General features: G+C 44.0%; 1 pseudogene; it reads left to right on the forward strand.

Annotated features, from left to right (window-relative positions):
* Nucleotides 1-26,931, forward strand: part of LOC135513594 (F-box/LRR-repeat protein 17-like) — a 558,551-nt pseudogene that overhangs the window by 85,104 nt on the left and 446,516 nt on the right.

Genomic DNA, 26,931 nt, shown 5'->3' on the forward strand with positions numbered 1-26,931 from the left:
GAGAGGAATGAGTCAAAGGTAGACGTGGGGAGGTTAAAGTCGCCCAGGACTGTGAGAGGTGAGCCGTCCTCAGGAAAGGAGCTTATCAAGGCATCAAGCTCATTGATGAACTCTCCGAGGGAACCTGGAGGGCGATAAATGATAAGGATGTTAAGCTTGAAAGGGCTGGTAACTGTGACAGCATGGAATTCAAAGGAGGCGATAGATAGATGGGTAAGGGGAGAGAGAGAGAATGACCACTTGGGAGAGATGAGGATCCCGGTGCCACCACCCCGCTGACCAGAAGCTCTCGGGGTGTGCGAGAACACGTGGGCGGACGAAGAGAGAGCAGTAGGAGTAGCAGTGTTATCTGTGGTGATCCATGTTTCCGTCAGTGCCAGGAAGTCGAGGGACTGGAGGGAGGCATAGGCTGAGATGAACTCTGCCTTGTTGGCCGCAGATCGGCAGTTCCAGAGGCTACCGGAGACCAGGAACTCCACGTGGGTCGTGCGCGCTGGGACCACCAGATTAGGTGGCCGCGGCCACGCGGTGTGGAGCGTTTGTATGGTCTGTGCAGAGAGGAGAGAACAGGGATAGATAGACACATAGTTGACAGGGTACAGAAGAGGCTACGCTAATGCAAAGGAGATTGAATGACAAGTGGACTACACGTCTCGAATGTTCAGAAAATTAAGCTTACGTAGCAAGAATCTTATAGACTAAAATGATTGAAATGATACAGTACTGCTGGAGTAGGCTAGCTGGTAGTGGCTGCGATGTAGCTAACCTAGAAAATCGCTCTAGGCTAAACAATTGACTTAGATACAAAGACGGCTATGTAGCTAGCTAGCTACGATCAAACAAAACAAACCGTTGTACTGTAATAGTTACTACAGTGCTGCTATTCGGGGCTAGCTGGCTAGCTACGTTAAGAGAACGACAATAGCTGGCCAGCTAACCTAGAAAATCGCTCTAGGCTACACAATTGTCTTAGATACAAAGACGGCTATGTAGCTAGCTAGCTACGATCAAACAAAACAAACCGTTGTACTGTAATAGTTACTACAGTGCTGCTATTCTTAGCTGGCTAGCTACAACGACAATAGCTGGCCAGCTAACCTAGAAAATCGCTCTAGACTACACAATTGTCTTAGATACAAAGACGGCTATGTAGCTGGCTAGCTACGATCAAACAAATCAAACCGTTGTACTGTAATGAAGTGAAATGAAAAATGTGATACTACCTGTGGAGCGACGCGGAATGTTGACCGGGTAGTTGGAGTTCAATTCGGTAGAGGTTGGCTAGCTGTTGGCTAGCTAGCTAGCTAGCAGCATTTCCTACGTTAAGGACGACAAATAGCTGGCTAGCTAACCTCGGTAAATTAAGATAATCACTCTAAGTCTACACACTCTAAACTGCACAATTATCTTGGATACGAAGACAGCGAAGACAACTATGTAGCTAGCTGACACTACGCTAATCGAGTCGTTCAGTTGAGTGTAATAGTTTCTACAGTGCTAGTGGACAGTGGATGTTAGCTAGCTGCTTAGCTAGCTGCTGGGCAGATACGATAGGACGACGAAATACGATAATATGCAATTGTCGTTGATACAAGGACGGCTATGTAGCTAGCTAAGAAGAAATTGCTAAGATAAGACAAATCAAACCGTTGTACTATAACGAAATGTAATAATGTCTTCTCTCCCCTTTCATCCTCTCATCCATACTCCTCCTTTTAACCCCTAGTAATTGATTTGGGTTGAGTTTAGCTGTGGGAATAGACTGAATACTGCTAGAAGACCTTCTCCTTTCATTTCCAAGCCCCCTTCATTTCTTCACCTTCCATATAATTTGGTTGATATTTGGAAAGCTCCGTCTGTGTTCTATTCCACTGTGGCAACCCCCCCCCCTTCTCACCCAGTCTATTTATTTCTCACATGTTTGAAAGAAGGAGGAGTTCTAACATTCAAACTTTACTGACTTGATCAGAGGAGTCTGAGGTCTTGAACTTAATACTGACACTTTCTGTGATGGACTCTTTGAATTACTACCAAGGTGTGCATGTGTGTGCGTGTGTGTGTGTGTGTGTGTGTGTGTCTGTGTGTGTTTCTGTGTGTGTTTGCTTCTAGCACACAGTTTTATAATGGTCTTACTACACTGTTGCCACTGGGTCATATCATGAATACTCCCCCTTCAGCGTGATACCCATGTTCTTACACCCCTCCCCTTCATTCTCTTCACCACTTTATTTACCCCTGTCTACATCCTTCTGCTTCTCCATCCTTTATGAGTGAAGGTGCGTTGGGGAGTGATAGAATGAGGAATATGGCACCAGAGATGTCCTCCAACTACTGCCCCCCTTCCTCTCTCCATCTCCTTCTCCCTACATCTCCTCTTCCCTCCCTCCATCTCCTTACCCCTTCCTTCTTCCATCTCCTTACCCCTTCCTTCCTCCATTTCCTTACCCCCTTCCTCCCTCCATCTCTTCCTCCCTCTCCCCTTTCCTCCATCTTCCCCTCCTCCCTTTATCTCCTTACCCCTTCCTCCCTCCGTCTCCTCCCCCTTCCTCCCTCCGTCTCCTCCCCCTTCCTCCCTCCATCTCCTCCCCCTTCCTCCCTCCATCTCCTCCCCCTTCCTCCCTCCATCTCCTCCTCCCATCTCCTACCCCTTTCCTCCATCTTCCGTCCTCCCTCCATCTCCTTACCCCTTCCTCCCTCCGTCTCCTCCCTCTTCCTCCCTCCATCTCCTCCCTCCATCTCCTCCCCCATCTCATACCCCTTTCCTCCATCTCCCCCTCCTCCCTCCATCTCCTTACCCCTTCCTCCCTCCATCTCCTTCTCCTGTCCTCTATATCTATCTCGTTCCTGTCGACTCCTATTCTCCCTCCATCCCTTTCTCCATCCCCCTGTATCTGTAAAGGTGCATGTGGGTGATAGTGAGGGATGAGTTGTGCTCTGAAGTGAAGTTCAGCTCGTTTCATGTTAAAGTTTAATGTTGCCTGTAGCGATGCTGGCAGCCATTCACCTTAATATTTAATGCAGCAATTAGAAAGGTTATGGTGGTGCTACTGTGCACATCGATTACACTCTCTGTTTCCCCGCTCTCTCTATCTCACACTGAGATGTGTTGTTAGCCACTGCTGGTAGGCTTGTTGTTTTACATTTTTGAGGTCAAGCACGGAATATACTGTGGCAATGACTTGATTATTGAGGTCAAATACAGAATGTACTGTAGAAATGACTTGATTATAGAGGCAAAATACAGAAGCAACAAATGCAGAATGTACTGTTGAATGAGCCAAATTGTAAGATATGATGGTATGAGGGCCAGATCAGTAATTTAGCCAGGACACCAGGGTTAACATCCCTACTCTTACAATAAGTTCCATGAGATGCACCCTTTTATTTTTTTTACATTTTTATTTATTTCACCTTTATTTAACCAGGTAGGCTAGTTGAGAACTTTAACCAGGTAGGTAAGTTCTCATTTGCAACTGCGACCTGGCCAAGATAAAGCAAAGCAGTGTGACACAGACAACAACACAGAGTTACACATGGAGTAAACAATAAACAATCCAATAACACAATAAACAAGTAAATGAAACAGTAGAAAAAATAAAGTATATATATAGTGTGTGCAAAAGGAGGTAAGGGAATTATTATTACCTTTATTTAACTAGGCAAGTCAGTTAAGAACAAATTCTTATTTTCAATGACGGCCTAGGAACAGTGGGTTAACTGCCTGTTCAAGGGAAGAACGACAGATTTGTACATTGTCAGCTCGGGGGTTTGAACTTGCAACCTTCCGGTTACTAGTCCACCGCTCTAACCAACTAGGCTACCCTGCCATAATAGTAAATAATTACAATTTAGCAGATTAACACTGGAGTGATAAATGAGCAGATGATGATGTGCAAGTAGAGATACTGGTGTGCAAAAGAGCAGAAAAGTAAATGAAATAAAAACAGTATGGGGATGAGGTAGGTAGATTGGGCGGGCTATACAGATGGACTATGTACAGCTGCAGCGATCGGTTAGCTGCTCAGATAGTTGATGTTTTAAGTTGGTGAGGGAAATAAAAGTGTCCAACATCAGCAATTTTTGCAATTCATTCCAGTCACTGGCAGCAGAGAACTGGAAGGAAAGGCGGCCAAATGAGGTGTTGGCTTTGGGGATGATCAGTGAGATATACCCGGTGGAATGTGTGCTACGGGTGGGTGTTGTTATCGTGACCAGTGAACTGAGATAATGCGGAGCTTTACCTAGCAAAGACTTATAGATTACCTGGAGCCAGTGGGTCTGGCGACAAATATGTAGCAAGGGCCAGCAGACTAGAGCATACAGGTCGCTGTGGTGGGTGGTATAAGGTGATTTGGTAACAAAACGGATGGCATTTTGATAGACTGCATCCAGTTTGCTGTGTAGAGTATTGGAAGCTATATTGTAGAGGACATCGCCGAAGTTGAGGATCGGTAGGATAGTCAGTTTAACTAGGGTAAGTTTGGCTGCGTGAGAGAAGGAGGCTTTGTTGCGAAATAGAAAGCCGATTCTTGATTTGATTTTGGATTGGAGATGTTTAATATGAGTCTGGAAGGAGTGTTTACAGTCTAGCCAGACACCTAGGTATTTATAGTTATCCACATATTCTAGTTCGGAACCGTCTAGGGTGGTGATGCTAGTCGGGTGGGCGGGTGCGGGCAGCGAACGGTTGAAAAGCATGCATTTGGTTTTACTAGCGTTTAAGAGCAGTTGGAGGCCACGGAAGCAGAGTTGTATGGCATTGAAGCTCGTTTGGAGGTTAGTTAGCACAGTGTCCAAGAAAGGGACAGAAGTATACAGAATGGTGTCGTCTGCATTGCGTTGGATCAGGGAATCGCCCGCAGCAAGAGCGACATCATTGATATATACAGAGAAAAGAGTCGGCCTGAGAATTGAACCCTGTGGTACCCCCATAGAGACTGCCAGAGGTCTGGGCAACATGCCCTCCAATTTGTCTTTGTCTGCAAAGTAGTTGGTGAACAAGGCAAGGCAGTCATTGGAAAAACCAAGGCTATTTAGTCTGCCGATAAGAATATAGTGATTGACAGAGTCAAAAGCCTTGGCCAGGTCAATGAAGACAGCTGCACCGGACTGTTTTTTATCGATGACGGTTATGATATCGTTTAGTACCTTGAGCGTGGTTGAGGTACACCTGTGACCGGCACAGCGGAGAAGGTACGGTGACATTTTGAAATGGTCAGTTATTAACTCTGCTTTCGAAGACTTTAGGCAGGGCAGGATGGAGGTCTGGATGGAGGTCTGTAACAGTTTGTGTCTAGGATGACTGTGGCAGATTTCCAATCTTTAAGATTTTTTAAATTTTACTAGGCAAGTCAGTTAAGAACAAATTCTTATTTTCAATGATGGCCTAGGAACAGTGGGTTGACTGCCTGTTCAGGGGCAGAATCAGAGACTTGTACCATGTCAGCTCGGGGATTTGAACTTGCAACCTTCCGGTTACAAGCCTAACGCTTTAACCACTAGGCTACCCTGCCGCCCCGATCTTGGAAAATTCGAAAGAGAGGTTGAACATGCTGGTAATAGGGGTTGCAACAATGGCAACAGATAATTTTAGAAAGAGAGGGTCCAGATTGTCTATCCCAGCTGATTTGTACGGGTCCAGGTTTTGCAGCTCTTTCAGAACATCTGCTGTCTGCATTTGGGTGAAGGAGAAGCTGGGGAGGCTTGGGTGAGTACCTGCGGGGGGGCGGAGCTGTTGGCCGGGGTTGGAGTAGCCAGGAGGAAGGCATGGCCAGCCGTTGAGAAATGCTTATTGAAATGTTCGATTATCATGGATTTATCTGTGGTGACCGTGTTACATAGCCTCAGTGCAGTGGGCAGCTGGGAGGAGGTGCTCTTTTTCTCCATGGACTTTACAGTGTCCCAAAACCTTTTGGAATTAGAGCTACAGGATGCAAATTTCTGCTTGAAAAAGCTAGCCTTTGCTTTCCTGACTCACTGCGTGTATTGATTCCTGACTTCCCTGAACAGTTGCATATCATGGGGACTATTCGATGCTTTTGCAGTCCGCCACAGGAGGTTTTTGTGCTGTTCAAGGGCAGTCAGCTCTGGAGTGAACCAAGGGCTATATCTGTTCTTAGTCCTACATTTTTTTGAACAGGGCATGCTTATTTAAGATGGTGAGAAATTACTTTTACAGAATGACTGTAAACATGGGCATCCTCGATTGACGGGAGGAGGTCAATATCCTTCCAGGATACCCGGGCCAGGTCGATTAGAAAGGCCTGCTTGCAGAAGTGTTTTAGGGAGCGTTTGACAATGATGAGAGGTGGTCGTTTGATCGCAGACCCATTGCGGATACAGGCAATGATCGCTGAAATCCTGATTGAAAACATCGGAGGTGTATTTGGAGGTTGTTCAGGATAATGTCTATGAGGGTGCCCATGTTTACGGATTTAGGCTTGTACCTGGTGGGTTCCTTGATGATTTGTGTGAGATTGAGGGCATCTAGCTTAGATTGTAGGACTGCTGGGGTGTTAAGCATATCCCAGATCAGGACACCTAACAGAATGAACTCTGAAGCTAGATGGGTGGTGATCAATTGACAAATGGTGTCCAGGACACAGCTGGGAGCGGAGGGTCGATGGCAGGCGGCAACAGTGAGAGACTTGTTTCTGGAGAGGTTCATTTTTTAAATTAGAAGTTCAAACTGTTTGGGTATAGACCTGGAAAGTATGACAGTACTTTGCAGGCTATCTCTGGAGTAGATTGCAACTCCTCCCCCTTCTTTTTTATTTTACAAGGCAAGTCAGTTAAGAACAGATTCCTATTTTCAATGACAGCCTAGGAACAGTGGGTTAACTGCCAGTTCAGGGGAAGAACGACAGATTTGTACCTTGTCAGCTCGGGGATTTGAACTTGCAACACTTTTGGTTGCTTGTCCAGCTCTCTAACCACTAGGCTACCCTGCCACCCCTGCAGTTCTATCTTGACCGAAAATGTTGTAGTTGGGTATGGAAATCTCAGAATTATTGGTGGCCTTCCTAAGCCAGCATTCAGACACGGCAAGGACATCGGGGTTGGCGGAGTAATTGACAGAGTGAAAAGAAGGAAGCAATTCACTTTTTGTCCAGGAAAACCTAGTCCAGTCTGTTCCAGACACTGGGAGATGAATTCACCTTTCAGCAGAACAATAACTTAAAACACAATGCCAAATCAACACTGGTAGTTTCTTACTAAGAAGACAGTGAATGTTCCTGAGTGACCGAGTTACAGTTTTGACTTAAATCTGCTTGGACATCTCTGGCAAGACTTGAAAATAGTTGTTTAGCGATGATTAACAACTAATTTGACAGAGCTTGAATAAAAAAAAATAATAATAATGGGCAAATATTGTACAAGAGTCACGCCCTGACCTTCGAGAGACATTTTTATTTATCTATTTGGTGAGGTCAGGGTGTGATGTGGGGTGGGCATTCTATGTTTTTTTTATTTTTTTTAGGCAGCTGTCTATTGTTGTCTCTGATTGGGAATCATACTTAGGTTGCCTTTTTCCCACCTATGTCGTGGGATCTTGTTTTTGTACAGCTCTTGTAGCCTACGGAATGGTATGTTCGGTTTGATGTCACTTTGTTATTTTGTTGCTGGTTCTCATTCAATAAATATGATGACCACAAATTACGCTGTGCCTTGGTCTCCTTCAAACAGCACATGTTACAACTAGCCAGATGTGCATAGCACTGAGAGACTTACCCAGAAAGACTCACAGCTGTAGTCGCTTCCAAAAGTCATTCTAACATATATTGACTCATTGGTTGACTCAATGTTGGAACATTGCTGCTATAACAGCCTCCACTCTTCTGGGAAGGCTTCCCACTAGACGTTGGAACATTGCTGCTATAACAGTCTCCACTCTTCTGGGAAGGCTTCCCACTAGACGTTGGAACATTGCTGCTACAACAGCCTCCACTCATCTGGGAAGGCTTCCCACTAGACGTTGGAACATTGCTGCTATAACAGTCTCCACTCTTCTGGGAAGGCTTCCCACTAGACGTTGGAACATTGCTGCTACAACAGCCTCCACTCTTCTGGGAAAGCTTCCCACTAGATTTTGGAACATTGCAGCAATAACAGCTTCCACTCTTCTGGGAAGGCTTCCCATTAGATGTTGGAATATTGCTGCTATAACATTCTCCACTCCTCTGGAAGGCTTCCCACTAGATGTTGGAACATTGCTGCTATAACAGCCTCCACTCTTCTGGGAAGGCTTCACACTAGATGTTGGAACATTCTGTATTAACAGCCTCCACTCTTCTGGGAAGGCTTTCCACTAGATGTTGGAACATTGCTGCTATAACAGCCTCCACTCTTCTGGGAAGGCTTCACACTAGATGTTGGAACATTGCTGCTATAACAGCCTCCACTCTTCTGGGAAGGCTTTACACTAGATGTTGGAACATTGCAGCGAGGACTTTCTTCATTTCAGCCACAAGAGCATTAGTGAGGTCGGGCACTTGTGTTGGGCGATTAGGCCCGCAGTCGTTGTTCCATTTCATCACAAAGGTGTCCGATGGGGTTGAGGTCAGGGCTCTCTGCAGGCCAGTGAAGTTCTTCCACACCGATCTCGACAGACCATTTCTGTATGGACCTCACTTTGTGCATGGGGGCATTGTCATGCTGAAACTGTTGCCACAATGTTGGAAGGATATAATTGTCTAGAATGCCATTGTATGCTGTAGCATTAAGAATTCCCTTCACTGGAACTCAGTGGCCTAGCCTGAACCATGTCAAACAGCCCCAGATCTTTATGCTTTCTCCACCAAACTTTACAGTTGGCACTGTCCATTGGGGCAGGTAGCATCTTCCTGGCATCTGCCAAACACAGATTCGTAAATTGGACTGCCAGATAGTGAAGTGTGATTCATCAGTGTCCCCACACTTGACTCTGTACTGGCACCCCCCTGTATATATTGTTATTTTTTACTGCTCCTTTTTAATTACTTGTTTTTTTAATCGCTTATTCTTATCTGTATTTTTTTTAAACTGCACTGTTGGTAGGGGCTCATAACTAAACATTTCACTGTAAGGTGAATACACCTGTTGTATTTGGCACATGTGACTAATACAATTTGTTTTGATCACTTCAGAGATCGTGTTTCCACTGACAATGGCGGAGTCCAATGGCAGAGTCCAATGGCGGAGAGCTTTACACCACTCCAGCCAACACTTGGCATTGTGCTTGGTGATCTTAGGCTTGTGTGTTGTTGCTCGGCCATGGAAACTCATTTCATGAAGCTCCGATGAGCAGTTCTACTGACGTTGCTTCCAGAGGCAGTTTGGAACTCAATAGTGAGGACAGATGATTTTTACGCACCACGCTCCAGCACTCGGCGGTCCAGTTCTGTGAGCTTGTGTGGCCTACCACTTCGTGGCTGAACTGTTGTTGCTCCTAGACGTTTCTACTTCACAATAACAGCATTTACTGATGACCGGAGCAGCTCTAGTAGGGAAGACATTTGAGAAACTGACTTGTTGGAAAGGTGGCATCCTATGATGTTGCTATGTTGAAGGCCATTCTACTGCCAATGTTTGTATATCGAGATGTGTTTTAGTTTTTAAAAACCTGTCTGCAACAGGTGTGGCTGAAATAACCAAACCGCTAATTTGAAAGGGTGTCCACATACTTTTTTATATATAGTCTATTTCTGTATTTTATTTTCAATAAATGTGCAAACATTTCTAAAAACATGTTTTCACTTTGTCATTACGGACTATTGTGTGTAGATGAGTGAGGGAAAACATTTTTTTTAATCAATTTTTGAATTCCGGCTGTAACACAACTGTCACGCCCTGGCCTTAGTATTTCTGTGTTTTTGTTATTATTTTGGTTAGGCCAGGGTGTGACATGGGGATTTATGTGGTTTGTTTTGTCTGGGGTTGTTTGTAGTTATAGGATTGTGGTTAGAGTAGTACTCTAAGGTAAGTCTATGGTTGCCTGGAGTGGTTCTCAACCAGAGGCAGGTGTTTATCGTTGTCTCTGATTGGGAACCATATTTAGGCAGCCATATTCTTTAGGTCTCATGTGGGTGATTGTTCCTGTCTTTGTGGCACCAGATTGGACTGGTTCGGTTTTTTCACGGTTCTTGTTTTGTAGATTGTTGTATTTTCATCTTTATTAAAGGTGTACAAAACTAACCATGCTGCATTTTGGTCCGCCTCTCTTTAACCAGAAGAAAACCGTTACAACAACAAATGATGTAGTAAGTAAAGGCATGAATACTTTCTAAAGGCACATTAGACTCCTGAAAAGGGTAGGGAACGTAGACTGTCCGTACACACAAATGGGTGTAAAATGGGAAGTCAAGATGTGTGCCAAATAACCTAAATCTAGCCCATTTAAAATGTCTAAGTTTTGGGTGAGTGAATCCGTTGTGGGGTACGGTTTTAAAAGCGGAGTGGAAATACTCCTACCCCTGTCGCCATTAGCGCTTCAGGTTTTTATTCAGCTGTGTGTGTGTGTGTGTGTGTGTGTGTGTGTGTGTGTGTGTGTGTGTGTTCCGGCTGTCCAAACACTGCTGGAGTCTAATAAAGCCTGAAGAGCCGAACTAATAGGAGAGAATGATGCAGAAATGAACAAAGAGCTCTCTGGGCTTGCGCCTCTTCTAGCTCTTTCACCTTCTGACTTTCTCTCTGTCACTCTCCTATACACACACGTTCTCTCTCCATCTCTCCTCCTTGCTTTTTCTCTCTTCAAACAAGCCAATCGTTGCTACTCTTAATTTCTCTCTTTTTTTCATTTCTACAAAGCTCTTTGACTCAGCAGGAGAAGTCAGTGATTGCTCCTACGTGGTAATGCCTCTTTCTTTTAGTCCAACTCTGTTTCCGTCTCTCTTTCTCTATGGGGTTAGGGACAGTAGGAGTCCTATCTTTAATGGTTACAGAGGTAAATAGAAATGCTCAATATGATCTAGGGCTGACCTCATTTAGTCGACTAGTCGATTGTTTGGTCGATAGCCTGTTGATCGACAGAGATTTCTTTAGTCGAGCAGTAAAAGAAGTATCATGGTGGACTGATCCATTGTGGAGGCTATGGGGATGGCACAGTCCATCAGTCTAAGACATGTGCTCCTGAAATTGTATATGGTTGTATTACATAAGAGTGATACAACACTAATAAACATAATATTATTTTATAACAAATGCGCTTTCTCCCGCGTTGGATGGGTGGTCACTGTCCACGGTTCTGAAACACATCAGTGCGCTGTTGAATTGGTGCCTTTTCCTAGAGCATGTTGATATGTGCATAATAGCAAAGTTAACCAGCATATTGGTGTTGAGAACAATGTTGCAGAGGCAGCAGCGGACTTAAGAGACAAGTAAAGTGAGGAGAGTTGGACCCCAATTTAATTAGGTCTATAATCAGTAGCCTACCTGTTAAATGTGCATGGCTGTATAAATCATCCATATATATCTACAGAAATAAGACAGATCCTGCTTCTGTTGCCTGTTTCAATATTTGTTTATTAGCCTAATGATTCCGTGAGCACCAATCGTCACGCAACAACATGTCAAGTAAACAATGTCACAAATCCGTCTTTTTAATCTTTGCTATGCTGTAATAAAGACGTTACACGTTTTGTTTGTTAGACCAGCCTCTCTGGTATTATTAATAATTTATTTAGTGTTTACACTGTTCCAAATTGTCAGGAAATTGAATTTTTAATAATAATAATCCTCCTTTTCCCTTTATCTCCTTATTGATATTACAATTATTATTATGATCATTATAATAAGTAATGTCATTATCATTACTAGGCTTAGTAAGTAGCTGTCCACATACTTTTGGTCACGTAGTGTATCTCATTTAAATAAGTATAAACACCAAGCTGTAGGCCTAAGAGCGCATCCTGTTTAGCTTTTCTATTTAATCTTCATTTAACCAGACAAGTCAGTTAAGAACAAATTCTTATTTACAATGACAGCCTAGGAACAGTGGTTTAACTGCCTTATTCAGGGGCAGAACGACATATGTTTACCTATTTAGCTCGGGGATTTGATCTAGCAACCTTCTGGTTACTGGCCTGAAGCTCTAACCACTGCCACCCTGTAACTTAGGCCTATTTCAATACTTACAGTATATAGGCTACTGTATCAAACAGTTACTCATATCATCACACAGCATATTTGAAATGAAATCATGAATTTTAGATTTAAAATAACAAAGCAACCATTGAATAATTAGCGTAAAAAACGAATAGGCCTAAACCGTACCATTTCTGAAATTGCATTCACAAATTCGACTGTTTTTAGTCTTTGCTGTAATAAAAGCTTCACGACAAAAAACTTTACAACAGACTCTCTGGTATGCTTATAATTTACATTGTTGTTTACATTGTTCCAAGCGGTCAGAAAAATTATATTTTAATCTATCAGCACCTGTTCAGCACGCATGATATGCACTCAGCGCTGGATCCTTAACTTATTTTTCTTGATTTCCAGTACAAATCAAATGTATTCCACACATCTGACTTTCCCTTTACATCCTGAGCAACCAGTAAACATTTCCCCATTTCAAGTTTATTTGTCACGTCCTCTGCATCCATTTTGCTGTCACATATGTTAAGGTGTACAGAGTTTGTTATAACAAATTTATTGATCTGATTCTGATATGCTATAGGTCAGGCCCGATTTGTTACATGCATGACATGCATAAGTGTGTCACGTAAAGAGAGCAAGGAAATAGGGAATATTTTTCCGAAACGAATTAGGGATTTTGATAAGCATAACTTTTAATTCAGAAATGGCTGTAATTACGTTGCAGCTTCAGCAACACGGGCAGCGTGATACACGCTGCGGTGGTTGTTGCAGTTCTGGTTCTGCGGCGGTTGCTGCAGCAGAGAGGAGAGAGAACGGGTGTTAGTCACAGTCACACGTCTCTTTTTCTTAATTAACACAGTGCAGCAAGTCTGAGCCAGACCCGGCACAATCAAATAAATTGCGGTCGGACTTCCTCTAGTCATTTGTGTGTCTTAATTATTTCATCAAACAGTTTGCTTAATGCATCAGACAAGCTCAGTGCATACAGTTGATTTGATTAAAACACATAGGATGTGTCCATTATATGTAAAAATACAAATTGAAAAATTTTGACCAAAAGAATGGTCAAGAGAACAGGCGACTCTTGGTCGGCTAACATTTGTTTTAGTTGGGGACAGCCCTAATGTGATCCGAGAGAAGTTAAAACTGGGGTTGCCCTATCTCCCTCTGTTCTTTCTCCCTTTACCTCTAGAGTTCTTTTTACCATCTTCTACCTCCCTTTCTCTCCCTCTGTATGTCGGGCCCAGATATGCTCTACTTGTCCTCTCCTCAGGGAAGATTTGATTGTTGAAGGAACTCAACCAAAAGTAACACACTTTTTTATCTTTGGAAATCAACCAAAGTTGTTCCTATTTTAATTTGAATGGTTTCAAGTAAAAAAAAAAATCTGTTATCAGAGCGTCGTCCTGTGACGTTTTGAAGGTGGAAAGCAGAGAAACAGAGGAGCGAGGTGAGTTTGGCTTACAGGCATGGCCATTAATAGTAGGCAATACCCCAGTGAAGCAGTGCTGTGGACTGGGAGGGTTTCAAGGTGCTTGGTCTAACACACACTCATAGATGGGGCTAACACTCTTTGTTATGCTTTTCAAAGATGATGCTGAATCCTGACATTTAAAGATGAGTTTTGGAGTAGCCTACTCAGTTTGTAATGTGTGATGCTAGAAATTAAAATGTGTTCTATCATAGAGTTAGCCTTCCATATTTAATATGCTTTGATAGGCTGCTATCCATCGAGATGAGGTGCGATGTTGGAGACTGGTCACTACTTTGACCTCTGACCTTCATCTCTCCTGATGACCTCTCTCTACCTTCATTGTTTCACTCTCGCCCATCAAACATTCACCCCCATCCACATCTTTCTGTTTGCTTCGCGACACATCCATAATTCATACCTCCTTTTCTTCTCGCTTCTTTCAAACCCCCTTCACCTATCTCTGCAACAGCTGTTGAGGGAGCGAGACGTGCAGAGTTGCAGTGTATGCTCTGTTACCATGGTGATTTAGGAGGGCCCCTGAATAGGATCCCTAATGAGGGGCCCAAACAAGGTGGAAACGGGGTGTGAAACGAGGGCTGTGGTCGATCTATCATGTCAGGTGGAATTTAAAGTTAAAGATGATTACTCTCTGCTATAGTTCCTCAGGTGGAATGTGATTTTTAAAAATATTTTTGCGGATTTAACCTTTATTGGAAGGGTTAGTTATATTGTCACACACTGTACAACTTCAATTAATAGCTTGGGCGTTTATTTGCATAAAACACTGAACACAAAATATGCTTATTAGAGACAGGCGTCTATTTGAGCCAGGCGTCTATTTCCCTTAATGCACACAGCCACAGCTTTTGCTCAATTCATAGTTGATTTTTTTCTCTCCAGCATTCACTTCTGCCGTTTGATTCCATTTCTTCATCGCCTGCCCTAATGTGTTATCATTTACACACTGTCAAGTTTCTTTTGTCTTAGTATGCATCTATTTCCGAAGAAAAACCGTCCTTGACAGAATAATTATTCTCTTCTTTGACTGCGCATTTTAGTCAGTTCTTACTTGCACCACTAGAGGGAAATCAGTAGATTTTTTTTTTTGGGGGGGGGGGGGTCTGTACTCCTGAAGGTGTTGACTGTTTTTTTTTCTGCTAGCCAGTTAGCTAGCAGTTCTCAGCTGTTAGCACAGAGATAGAGGACTCACCTTTCGTATCTGTGCCATTATACCATATGTGACTGCATAGGCAGCGCACATTGAGGCTAGCACGTTTCCCTGAGCAGCGATGTAATACCTGGGCGAGAGTATTTGCTGGTGTCGTGCTTGACTGCCGCTTCTCTCCGGTAGTTGTTTAGTAACAGTTTACTCATTAGCTTTGTTTTGTTCGTTCTTCAGCTGTTTTTCGTTAACCTCTTGATACTACCCATCCCGGATCCGGGATCGTGAATACAGCCTCTGTCTCATTAGTATAACGCAACGTTAACGATTTCTGAAAATCGCAAATGAAATGAAAATAATATGCCTGCTCTCAAGCTTAGCCTTTTCTTAACAACACTGTCATCTCAGATTTTCAAAATATGCTTTTGAACCATAGCAAATCAAGCATTTGTGTAAGAGTATTGCAGGCTAGCTTAGCATTTTGCGTAGCATTTAGCACGCAACATTTTCACAAAAACCAGATAACCAAATAAATAAAATAATTTACCTTGGAAGAGCTTCGGATGTTTTCAATGAGGAGACTCTCAGTTACATAGCAAATGTTCCGTTTTTCCTGAAAGAATCTTTGTGTACGAGAAATCGCTCCGTTTTGTACATCACATTTGGCTACCGAAACGAACCGAAAATTCAGTCACCAAAACGTCAAACTTTTTCCGAATTAACTACATAATATCGACCGAAACATGGCAAACGTTGTTTAGAATCAATCCTCAAGGTGTTTTTTCACATATCTCTTCATTGATATGCCGTTCGTGGAAGCCTGCTTTCCCCTCAGAATCCCATGGAAAAATACCAGCAGCTGAAAATGACTCACCAATTTCGACGGAGGACACCGGGCGGACACCTGGAAAATGTAGTCTTTTATGGTCAATCTTCCAATGATATGCCTACAAATACGTCACAATGCTGCAGACACCTTGGGGAACGATAGATAGGGCAGGCTCATTCCTCTCGCATTCACAGCCATATAAGGAGACAATGGAAAACAGAGCCTCAAAAATCCTGCTCATTTCCTGGTTGCCGTTTCATCTTGGTTTTGCCTGTAGCTCCAGTTCTAGGGCACCCACAGACAATATCTTTGCAGTTCTGGAAAATTCAGAGTGTTGTCTTTCCAAAGCTATCAATTATATGCACAGTCGAGCATCTTTTTGTGACAAAATATCTTGCTTAAAACGGGAACGTTTTTCATCCAAAAATGAAATTGCGCCCCCAGAGTTTCAAGAGGTTTTAATGGCTCCCGAGTGGTGCAGTGGTCTTAGGCACTGCATCACAGTGCTAGAGGTGTCACTTGACATCACAGTGCTAGAGATGCTTGTTCTCGGTCCCAAGAAACAAAGAGATCTTCTGTTGAATCTGACAATTAATCTTAATGGTTGTACAGTCGTCTCAAATAGAACTGTGAAGGACCTCGGCGTTACTCTGGACCCTGATCTCTCTTTTGAAGAACATATCAAGATCATTTCAAGGACAGCTTTTTTCCATCTACGTAACATTGCAAAAATCAGAAACTTTCTGTCCAAAAATGATGCAGAAAAATTAATCCATGCATTTGTCACTTCTAGGTTAGACTACTGCAATGCTCTACTTTCCGGCTTCCCGGATAAAGCACTAAATAAACTTCAGTTAGTGCTAAATACGGCTGCTAGAATCCTGACTAGAACCCAAATATTTGATCATATTACTCCAGTGCTAGCCTCCCTACACTGGCTTCCTGTCAAAGCAAGGGCTGATTTCAAGGTTTTACTGCTAACCTACAAAGCATTACATGGGCTTGCTCCTACCTATCTCTCTGATTTGGTCCTGCCGTACATACCTACCCGTACGCTACGGTCACAAGACGCAGGCCTCCTAATTGTCCCTAGAATTTCTAAGCAAACAGCTGGAGGCAGGGCTTTCTCCTATAGAGCTCCATTTTTATGGAATGGTCTGCCTACCCATGTCAGAGACGCAAACTCGGTCTCAACCTTTAAGTCTTTACTGAAGACTCATCTCTTCAGTGGGTCATATGATTGAGTGTAGTCTGGCCCAGGAGTGGGAAGGTGAACGGAAAGGTTCTGGAGCAACGAACCGCCCTTGCTGTCTCTGCCTGGCCGGTTCCCCTCTTTCCACTGGGATTCTCTGCCTCTAACCCTATAACAGGGGCTGAGTCACTGGCTTACTGGGGATCTCTCATGCCGTCCCTGGAAGGGGTGCGTCACCTGAGTGGGTTGATTCACTGATGTGGTCTTCCTGTCTTGGTTGGCGCCCCCCCTTGGGTTGTGCCATGGCGGAGATCTTTGTGGGCTATACTCAGCTTTGTCTCAGGATGGTAAGTTGGTGGTTGAAGATATCCATCTAGTGGTGTGGGGGCTGTGCTTTGGAAAAGTGGGTGGGGTTATATCCTTCCTGTTTGGCCCTGCCCGGGGGTGTCCTCGGATGGGGCCACAGTGTCTCCTGACCCCTCCTGTCTCAGCCTCCAGTATTTATGCTGCAGTAGTTTGTGTCGGGGGGCTGGGGTCAGTTTGTTATATCTGGAGTACTTCTCCTGTCCAATTTGGTGTCCTGTGTGAATCTAAGTGTGCATTCTCTAATTCTCTCCTCTCTCTCTTTCTCTCTCTCGGAGGACCTGAGCCCTAGGACCATGCCCCAGGACTACCTGACATGATGACTCCTTGCTGTCCCCAGTCCACCTGGCCGTGCTGCTGCTCCAGTTTCAACTGTTCTGCCTTGTTATTATTATTCGACCATGCTGGTCATTTATGAACATTTGAACATCTTGGCCATGTTCTGTTATAATCTCTACCCGGCACAGCCAGAAGAGGACTGGCCACCCCACATAGCCTGGTTCCTCTCGGTTTCTTCCTAGGTTTTGGCCTTTATAGGGAGTTTTTCCTAACCACCGTGCTTCTACACCTGCATTGCTTGCTGTTTGGGGTTTTAGGCTGAGTTTCTGTACAGCACTTTGAGATATCAGCTGATGTACGAAGGGCTATATAAATAAATTTAATTTGACTACAGACCCTGGTTCAATTGCAGGCTATATCACAACTGGCCGTGATTGGGAGTCCCATAGGGCAGCACACAATTGGCCCAGCGTTGTCCGGCTTAAATAACATCGTCAAATAAAGTGTTTTTCTGTCAACTTTTCTGCCTGTTTTGTCAATTTTTAGGCCTACTGGAGTTTTGTGCCTTTTACAACCTTGGCTTATTATTGTTATTTTGCTTGCTAGTTGGCTGTTAGCCTACCTCTGAGTTTGGACTGCGCTGCTGTGATCACCTGCCTGGATTCCTCCGATCGCTCGCCTTCCAGGTGCCCTGACTCACCTTTGGAATTTCTGTATGTTGGAATTCCCTGCCATACCTCCATACCTCACTATCTGCCTACCCTCCTTGACTATTCCTTGGCCTGGTGTAGCTCCCACCTCCACACTGCTTATTCTCTGGCGAGCTCTACAGCCTCTCCCCTTTAGCGCTTCTCTCCCTGGCTCTTGCTCTACTAACCCAGCTTCCACTCTTTTGTCATCGCGTGAGCCTCAGACATCAATCTCATTAGGTCTCCACTCTCCCTTTGTTTCTGCTCGGCCGGTAAAGGTAGTGTTTCAGACTGAGGGTTCTAGAGTAGGCTAGTTGGGCTCTGGCTTTCTGCTTTGCCAACTGTGGTGGTTTCTGTGTGGATAAATCTGACATTTTATTGGATTTAAATCACTGTCATGCTCCTGCCCACTGCTACTCACTGTTCCTGCTGTTTATGCTCTGCCCTGGATTACAATGGTTTCCCCCTCCCTGTTTTTCCAGACCAAATATTACTCCCCCCATGAATAATAACTATCGGCGATACTCTGATGTACCCATTATGCATCCTACATAGATGCTGCTACCTGCATGGTGGCTCACGTCTCAACTCATCTGTGAACTGTGTTACTGGTAGCAACATTAACTCTCTCTGGTCTCGCCCCCGCCCTTCTCCCAAGACATCATCTAGTACTTTAAACCATGACTAACTATGCCCCCTTCAACCTGCCACTATCCATAAATTCACCTCTCTGCCTCACAATACTAACTTTTCTCTCCTCAACACTGGATCAATGAACAACAAAGCCCCCTTGCTCCATGAACTAATATCTGACAACAAGCTATACTTCCTCATCCTAACTGAAACTCGGTAACAACCTGGTAATTTATTTTCTCTTAAAACCTGTTGTGCCTATAGGTTCCCATGCGGGAACTACACCCCCCCGTTCAGCTCAAACGGTGGCGCAGGGAATGCAAAAATATTCTTAGAAATATTTAACCTCCACACATTAACAAGTCCAATACCTCAAATGAAAGAAACACCTTGTTCATCTAGCCAGCGTGTCAGATTTTTAAAATGTTTTACAGCGAAAACATAGCACATATTTATGTTAAACCACCACAAAAACACAGACAATATGCAGCCATTTTGTCGAACAAAAGATACAATCACAAACGCAGGATTAAAAGAAAAATCATTCACTAACCTTTTGAAAATCTTCATCAGAGGACAGTAATATGACATGTTACACAGTACATTTATGTTTTGTTCGATAACATGCATTTTATATCCATAAATCTCGGTTTACATTGACGTCATGTTCAGAAAATTCTCCAAAATATCCGGCGAAATTATAGAAAGCCACGCCAGATAACAGAAATACTCATAAACTTTGACTAAAGATACATGTTCTACATATAGTTAGAAAGATACACTGGTTCTTAATGCAACCGCTGTGTCACATTTTTTTTTAATGTTACGGAATTAGTTTACCATGCAATAATCTGAGATGGTGCTCAGACGTAACAATATTTCTCCGCTATGTTGGAGTCAACAGAAATACAAAATTACAACGTAAATATTCCCTTACCTTTGATGGTCTTCGATCAGAATGTAGTGGAAGGAGTCCTACTTCAACAATACATCGTTTTGTTTCATAATGTTCAATTCTAGTGTCCATGTAGTAACATCTGCTAACACTTTCAGCTCAAATGCCCCAAAAATTACTTCTGGTCCAGAATAATTGCGCATCAAAACTTCCAAATTACATATCGACGATTACAGGTCGACGAAACTGGTCAAACTAAGTGCAGAATCAATCTTCAGGATGTTATAAACGTACAAAACGAATGGCATTCCAACCGGGGCATCCATTTTCGTCTGAGGCTGATTGGAACAAAGGAAGCTCTCTTTCCCAAGCTCGCCTTTCACGCACATGATAATCTTTGCGACACTTACGTTTTCTCACCCCATTAGGTCAAAGTTCACCATATGCACCATTCAACGTTCTACTGAATGAGGACATCTAGTGGAAGACATAGGAAGTGTTTCCAGATCCATAACTTGTTGGGAAGGGAGGGGGCGATGACGTCAAAGTTGCCCCAACTTTCAGGATTCCAAAACTAGTTTGAAAGATTGCCTGCCCGGTGAGTTCTGTTATACTCACAGACAAAACGGTTTTAGAAGCTTCAAAGTGTTTCCTATCCAATAACAATAATAATAATAATATGCATATATTAGCAATTTAGAACAGATTTTTATGCAGTTCGCTATGGGCACGCAATTCATCTAAAGGGGAAATACCGCCCCCTATCCTTAACAAGTTTTAACCAACCTACTCCCACTCGTTATGCATGCTTGTGTCACCCACACTCCACCGTCCGTGGTGGCGGCCTTGTTGTACTGTGTAACTACAAAGTATCTCCCTACTGTCTTCCTCATTTGCCTATAAATCATCTTGCTCCATGGCCACTATTCTCATGGTACCATCCTCCTAAAGCTAATGAATCATTCCTGTCTGAACTATCTGAACTGCTCAAAATTTCTGTCTCACTCTCGCCCCTCTTACTTTTTCTTGGCGATATGAATATTCAGGTGGACTCAAACTTAAAACTTGCCTCTGATTTCATTGCTGTTCTTAACTGAATTACCCAACATGGGTAATTTCCCACTCGCATCAAGGCACACATACTAGACCTAGTCTGGTCTGTTGGCCACAACCTAACTCATATTTCCCCCTCCCTGTTCCCACTGTCTGACCACAAGATCCTTCCTTTCTCTCTTACCTCATACTCACCCTACAACACTGACAAAAGCCTCATCTCCTTACACAACATCAAAGTTGTTGACCCCGTCCAACTCTCTGATGCCATCTGCTCTGTTCTGCCCCTTGACCAACTCACCTGATGAACTAGCTGCACCACTCCAAACTTTACGTTTCCTGCTCCTCTCCCTGGTTTACCGCTAAGCTCCGCGCCCTGAAGAAAGCTGGCCGCCACTTGGAGCACCTGAGCAGGAAGTCTAGGCTCACTGTCCACGCTGAGGCCTACAAACTCCACCTCTCCACCTACAGAGATGCCCTCTGACCTTTTCCACATTTTGTTACGTTACAGCTTTATTCTAAAATGTATTGTATTGTTTTTTTCCCATCAATTTACACACAATACCCCATAATGACAAAGCAAAAACAAGTGTATTAAAAATAAAAACAACTGATATCACATTTACATAAGTATTCCAAACCTTTCTTCAGTACTTTGTTGAAGCACCTTTGGCAGCGATTACAGCCTAGAGTTTTCTTGGGTATGACGCTACAAGCTTGGCACACCTGTATTTGGGGAGTTTCTCCTATTCGTCTCTGCAGATCCTTTCACGCTCTGTCAGGTTGGATGGGGAGCGTCGCTGCACAGCCATTTTCAGGTCTCTCCAGAGATGTTCGATCGTGCTCAAGTCCGGGCTCTGGCTAGGCCACTCAAGGACATAAAGACTCCTGCGTTGTCTTGGCTGTGTGCTTAGGGTCGTTGCCCTGTTGGAAGGTAAACCTTTGCCCAGGTCTGAGGTCCTGAGCGCTCTGGAGCAGGTTTTCATCAAGGATTTCTCTACTTTGCTCCGTTCATCTTTCCCTCGATCCTGACTAGTCTCCCAGTCCCCGCCAAAGAAAAACATCACCATAGCATGATGCTACCACCACCATGTGTCACCTTAGGGATTGTGCAATGTTTCCTCCAGAAGTGAACCTTGGCATTCAGGCCAATGAGTTCAATCTTAGTTTCAACAGACCAGAGAATCTTGTTTCTCATTGTCTGAGAGGCCTTTGGTGCCTTTTGGCAAAATCCAAGTGGGCTGTCCTGTGACTTTTTACTGAGGAGTGACTTCTGTCTGGCGACTTTATCATAAAGCCATGATTGGTGGAGTGCTGCCGAGATGGTTGTCCTTCTGGAAGATTCTCCCATCTCCACAGGGGAACTCTGGATCTCTGTCAGGGTGACCATTGGGTTCTTTGACACTTCCCTGACCAAGGCCCTTCTCCACCGATTGCTCAGTTTGGCCTGGTGGCCAGCTCTAGGAGAGTCTTGGTGGTTCTAAACTTCTTCCATTTCAGAATGATGGAAGCCACTGTGTTCTTGGGGACCTTCAATGCTGCAGAAATATTTTGGTACTCTTCTCCAGATCTGGGCCTCGACACAATCCTGTCTCGGAGCTCTACGGACAATTCCTTCGACCTCATGGCTTGGTTTTTGCTTTTAAATAAGGTATTTATGTTTTAATGGGGTCATTATAGGGTATTGTGTATTCATTTAATCAATTTTAGAATAAGGCTGTAACATAACAACATGTGGAAAAGGGGAAGGGGTCTGCATACGTTCCGAATGCACTGTATATACCCATGTATTATTATTTAAAACAAATGATATATTTCACCTTTATTTAAAAAGGTAGGCCAGTTGAGAACAAGTTCTCATTTACAACTGTGACCTGGCCAAGATAAAGCAAATCAGTGTGATAAAAACAAATACAAAGAGTTACACATAAACAAACATACAGCCAATAACATAATAGAAAAATATATGTACAGTGTGTGCAAATGTAGAAGAGTAGGGAGGTAAGGCAATAAATAGGCCATAAAGGTGAAATAATTACAATTTAGCATTAACACTGGAGTGATAGATGTGCAGATGATGTGCAAGTAGAGACACTGGGGTGCAAAAGAGCAAGAGCATAAGTAACAATATTGGGATGAGGTAGTTGGGTGTGCTATTTACAGATTGGCTGTGTACAGGTACAGTGATCGGTAAGCTGCTCTGACAGCTGATGCTTAAAGTTAGTGAGGGAGATATAAGACTACAGCTTCAGATATTTTTGCAATTCGTTCCAGTCATTGGCAGCAGAGAACTGGAAGGAGAGGCGGCCAAAGGAAGTGTTGGCTTTGGGGATGACCAATGAAATATACTTGATGGAGTGCATGCTACGGGTGGGAGTTGCTATGCTGACCAGTGAGCTGAGATAAGGTGGGGCTTTACCTAGCATAGCTTTATAGATGACCTGGAGCCAGTGGGTTTGGCAACATATGTAGTGAGGGCCAGCCAACGAGAGCATAGAGTTCGCAGTGGTGGGTAGTATATGGGGCTTTGGTGACAAAACGGATGGCACTGTGATAGACTAGATCTACATTTGCTGAGTAGAGTGTTGGAGGCTATTTTGTAAATGACATCGCCGAAGTCAAGTATCGTTAGGATAGTCAGTTTTACAAGGGTATGTTTGGCAGCATGAGTGATGGAGGCGTTGTTGCGAAATAGGAAGCTGATTTTAGAGTTCATTTTGGATTGGAGATGCTTAATGTGAGTCTGATAGGAGAGTTTACAGTCTAACCAGAAACCTAGGTATTTGTAGTTGTCTACATATTCTAAATCAGAACCGTCCAGAGTAGTGATTCTAGTCGGGTGGGCGGGTGCGGGCAGCAATCGGTTGAAGAGCATGCACTTAGTTTTATTAGCATTTAAAAGCAGTTGGAGGCAACGGAATGAGTGTTGTATGGCACTGAAGCTCATTTGGAGGTTTGGTAGCACAGTGTCCAAAGGGCGAGATGTATACAGAATGGTGTCGTCTGCGTAGAGGTGGATCAGAGATTCACCAGCAGCAAGAGCGACATCATTGATATATACAGAGAAAAGAGTCGGCCCGACAATTGAACCCTGTGGCACCCCCATAGAGACTGGCAGAGGTCCGGACAACAAGCCCTCTGATTTGACACACTAAACTCTCTCTGAGAAGTAATTGGTAAAACAGGCGAGGCAGTCATTTGAGAAGCCAAGGCCGTTGAGTCTGCCAATAAGAATGCGGTGATTGACAGAGTCGAAACCCTTGGCCAAGTCGATGAAGACGGCTGCATAGTACTGTCTTTTATCGATGGCGGTTATGATATCATTTAGGACCTTGAGCATGGCTGAAGTGCACCCATGACCAGCTCGGAAACCAGATAGTATAGTGGAGAAGGTACGGTGGGATTCGAAATGGTCGGTGATCTATTTGTTGACTTGGCTTTTGAAGATTTTAGAAAGGCAGGGCAGGATAGATATAGGTCTATAACAGTTTGGGTCTAGAGTGTCTCTCCCTTTGAAGACTGGGATGCCCTCGGCAACTTTCCAATCATTGGGGATCTCAGACGATATGAAAGAGAGGTTGAATAGGCTAGTAATAGGGGTTGCAACAATTTCATGGGATAGTTTTAGAATGAGAGGGTCCAAATTGTCTTGCCCAGCTGAGCTGTTGGAATCCAGATTTTGCAACTCTTTCAGAACATCAGTTGTCTGGATTTGGGTGAATGAGAAGTGTGGAGGAGGGCCTGGGCAAGTTCCTGCAGGGGGTGCTGAGATGTAGGGGTAGACAGGTGTAAACCATGGCCTGCTGTAGAAAAATGCTTTTTGAAAAAATTGTTCATCGTAGATTTATCGGTGCTGACAATGTTTCCTATCCTCAGTGCAGTGGGAAGCTGGAAGGAGGTGTTCTTAGTCTCCATGGACTTTACAGTGTTCCAGACCTTTTTGGAATTAATGCGACAGGATGCAAATTTCTGTTTGAAAAAGCTAGCCATTGCTTTCCTAACTGACTGAATATATTGTTTCCTGACTTCCCTGAAAAGTTGCATATCGCGGGGGCTATTCGATGCTAATGCAGAATGCCACAGAATGTTTTTGTGCTGGTCAAGGGCAGTCATCTCTGGGGTGAACCAAGGGATATATCTGTTCTTAGTTCTACATTTTTTTGAATTGGGCGTGCTTATTTAAGATGGTGAGTAAAGCACTTTTAAAAAGCAACCAGGCATCTTCTACTGGCGGGATGAGGTCAATATTCTTCCAGGATACCCTGGCCAGGTAGATTAGAAAGGCCTGCTCGCTGAAGTGTTTTAGGGAGCGTTTGACGGTGATGAGGCGTGGTCGTTTGACCGCGGACCCATTATGCACGCAGGCAATGATTGCTGAGATCCTGGTTGAAGACAGCAGAGGTGTATTTTGAGGTCAAGTTGGTCAGGATGATATCTAAGAGGGTGCCCATGGTTACTGATATGGGGTGGAACCTGGTAGGTTCCTTGATAATTTGTGTGAGATTGAGGACATCTAGTTTAGATTGTAGGACGGCCGGTGTGTTAAGCATGTCCCAGTTTAGGTCACCTAACAGTACGAACTCTGAAGATAGATGGGGGGCAATTAATTCACATATAATGTCCAGGGCACAGCTGGGGGCTGAAAGGGGTCTATAACAAGCGACAACGGTGAGAGACTTGTTTCTGGAAAGGTGGAATTTTTAAAGTAGAAGCTTTAATTGTTTGGGCACAGACCTGGATATTAAGACAGACAGAGCTCTGCAGGCTATTTCTGCAGTAGATTACAACTCTTTCCCTTTTGGCAGTTCTATCTTGTCGAAAAGGTTATTGTTAGGGATGGAAATGTCAACATTTTTGGTGGCCTTCCTAAGCCAGGATTCAGACATGGCTAGGACATCCGGGTTGTCAGAGTGTGCTAAAGCAGTGAATAAAACAAACGTAGGGAGGAGGTTTCTGATGTTATCATGCATGAAACCAAGGCTTTTACGGTTACAGAAGTTAACAAATGATAGCGCCTGGGGAGTAGGAGTGGAGCTAGGGGTGCAGGGCCTAGGTTAACCGCTACATCGCCAGAGGAGGAGTAGGATAAGGGTACTGCTAAAGGCTGTTCGTCGAGTCCATTTGGAACAGAGAGTAAAAGGAGCAAATTTCGGTGCGCGGAAGAATAGATTCAAGGCATAATGTACAGACAATGGTATGGTAGAATGTGTATACAGTGTAGGTAAACCTAGGATTTGAGTGACGATGAGAGAAGTTTTGTCTCTAGAGGCACCATTTAAGCCAGGTGTGGTCACCGCATGTGTGGGCGGTGGAACAAAATGGCTAACTAAGGCATGTTGAGCTGGGCTGGAGGCTCTACTGTGAAATAAGACAATAATCACTAACCAAAACAACAATAATCAGGGCATTTTGACATTAGGGAGAGGCATGTGTTGCTGAGTAGCTAGGCGAGCTGGAGACATGGCGATTCAGACTGCTAGCAGCCCGGGGCTAGCAAGCTAGCAGATGGGCCTCCGGGGGACGTCGCAACGGAAGAGCCTGCTGAAACCCCCTCGGAGGGTTACATCGGCAGACCAGTTGTAATGGATTGGCGGGGCACCATTTTGGCAGTTAAAGGGTCCAGGCCAATAGGCATATTCTTGGGCAAAATAGGTATTGTTGCCCAAGAGTTGGCTGATGGACCTCTTCGGCTAGCCCTGAGATGGGCCTAGCTCGAGGCTAACTCCAGGCTAACTGGTGCTTGCTTCGGGACAGAGACGTTAGCCAGGAGTAGCCACTCAGATAGCATCGAGCTAGCTGGTGTGAAGGTTCAGAGTTTGAGGTAGGAATCCGGAGATATGGTAGATAAAAAGCAGTCCAATATGCTATGGGTTGATATTGTGCTATGCAGACTGGGTGGAATTGACCGGGCTGAGGCTGGTTGATGTCCGAGTTAACGGTGATGACCGCTAGTAGTGGCTAACTGACTACTAGCTAGTAGCTAGTTAGCTGGTTACTTTCTGATGGGGTTCCAGTTCTAAAGTGTAAAAAATAGCAGCTCCGTACCACATTGTGTGAGGCGAGTTGCAGGAGAGTATGTTCAGTCCGTAGATGGAAATTGTGATAAAAATATAAAAAAATATATACGAAATATATACAAAGAATACGAGACATGGGACGGGACAAGACAAGATTATAATTTTCTTCACGTTTGGCTGGCAACATGACTCCAACTTTGTCACCAGGAGGGATCAGCCAATGAAATTGGAAGTTCCATCCAGTTGACTACATTAAAATGGTGGAAGCTA

This window comes from Oncorhynchus masou, chromosome 25 (assembly GCF_036934945.1).
Source record: "Oncorhynchus masou masou isolate Uvic2021 chromosome 25, UVic_Omas_1.1, whole genome shotgun sequence".
NCBI lineage: Eukaryota > Metazoa > Chordata > Actinopteri > Salmoniformes > Salmonidae > Oncorhynchus > Oncorhynchus masou.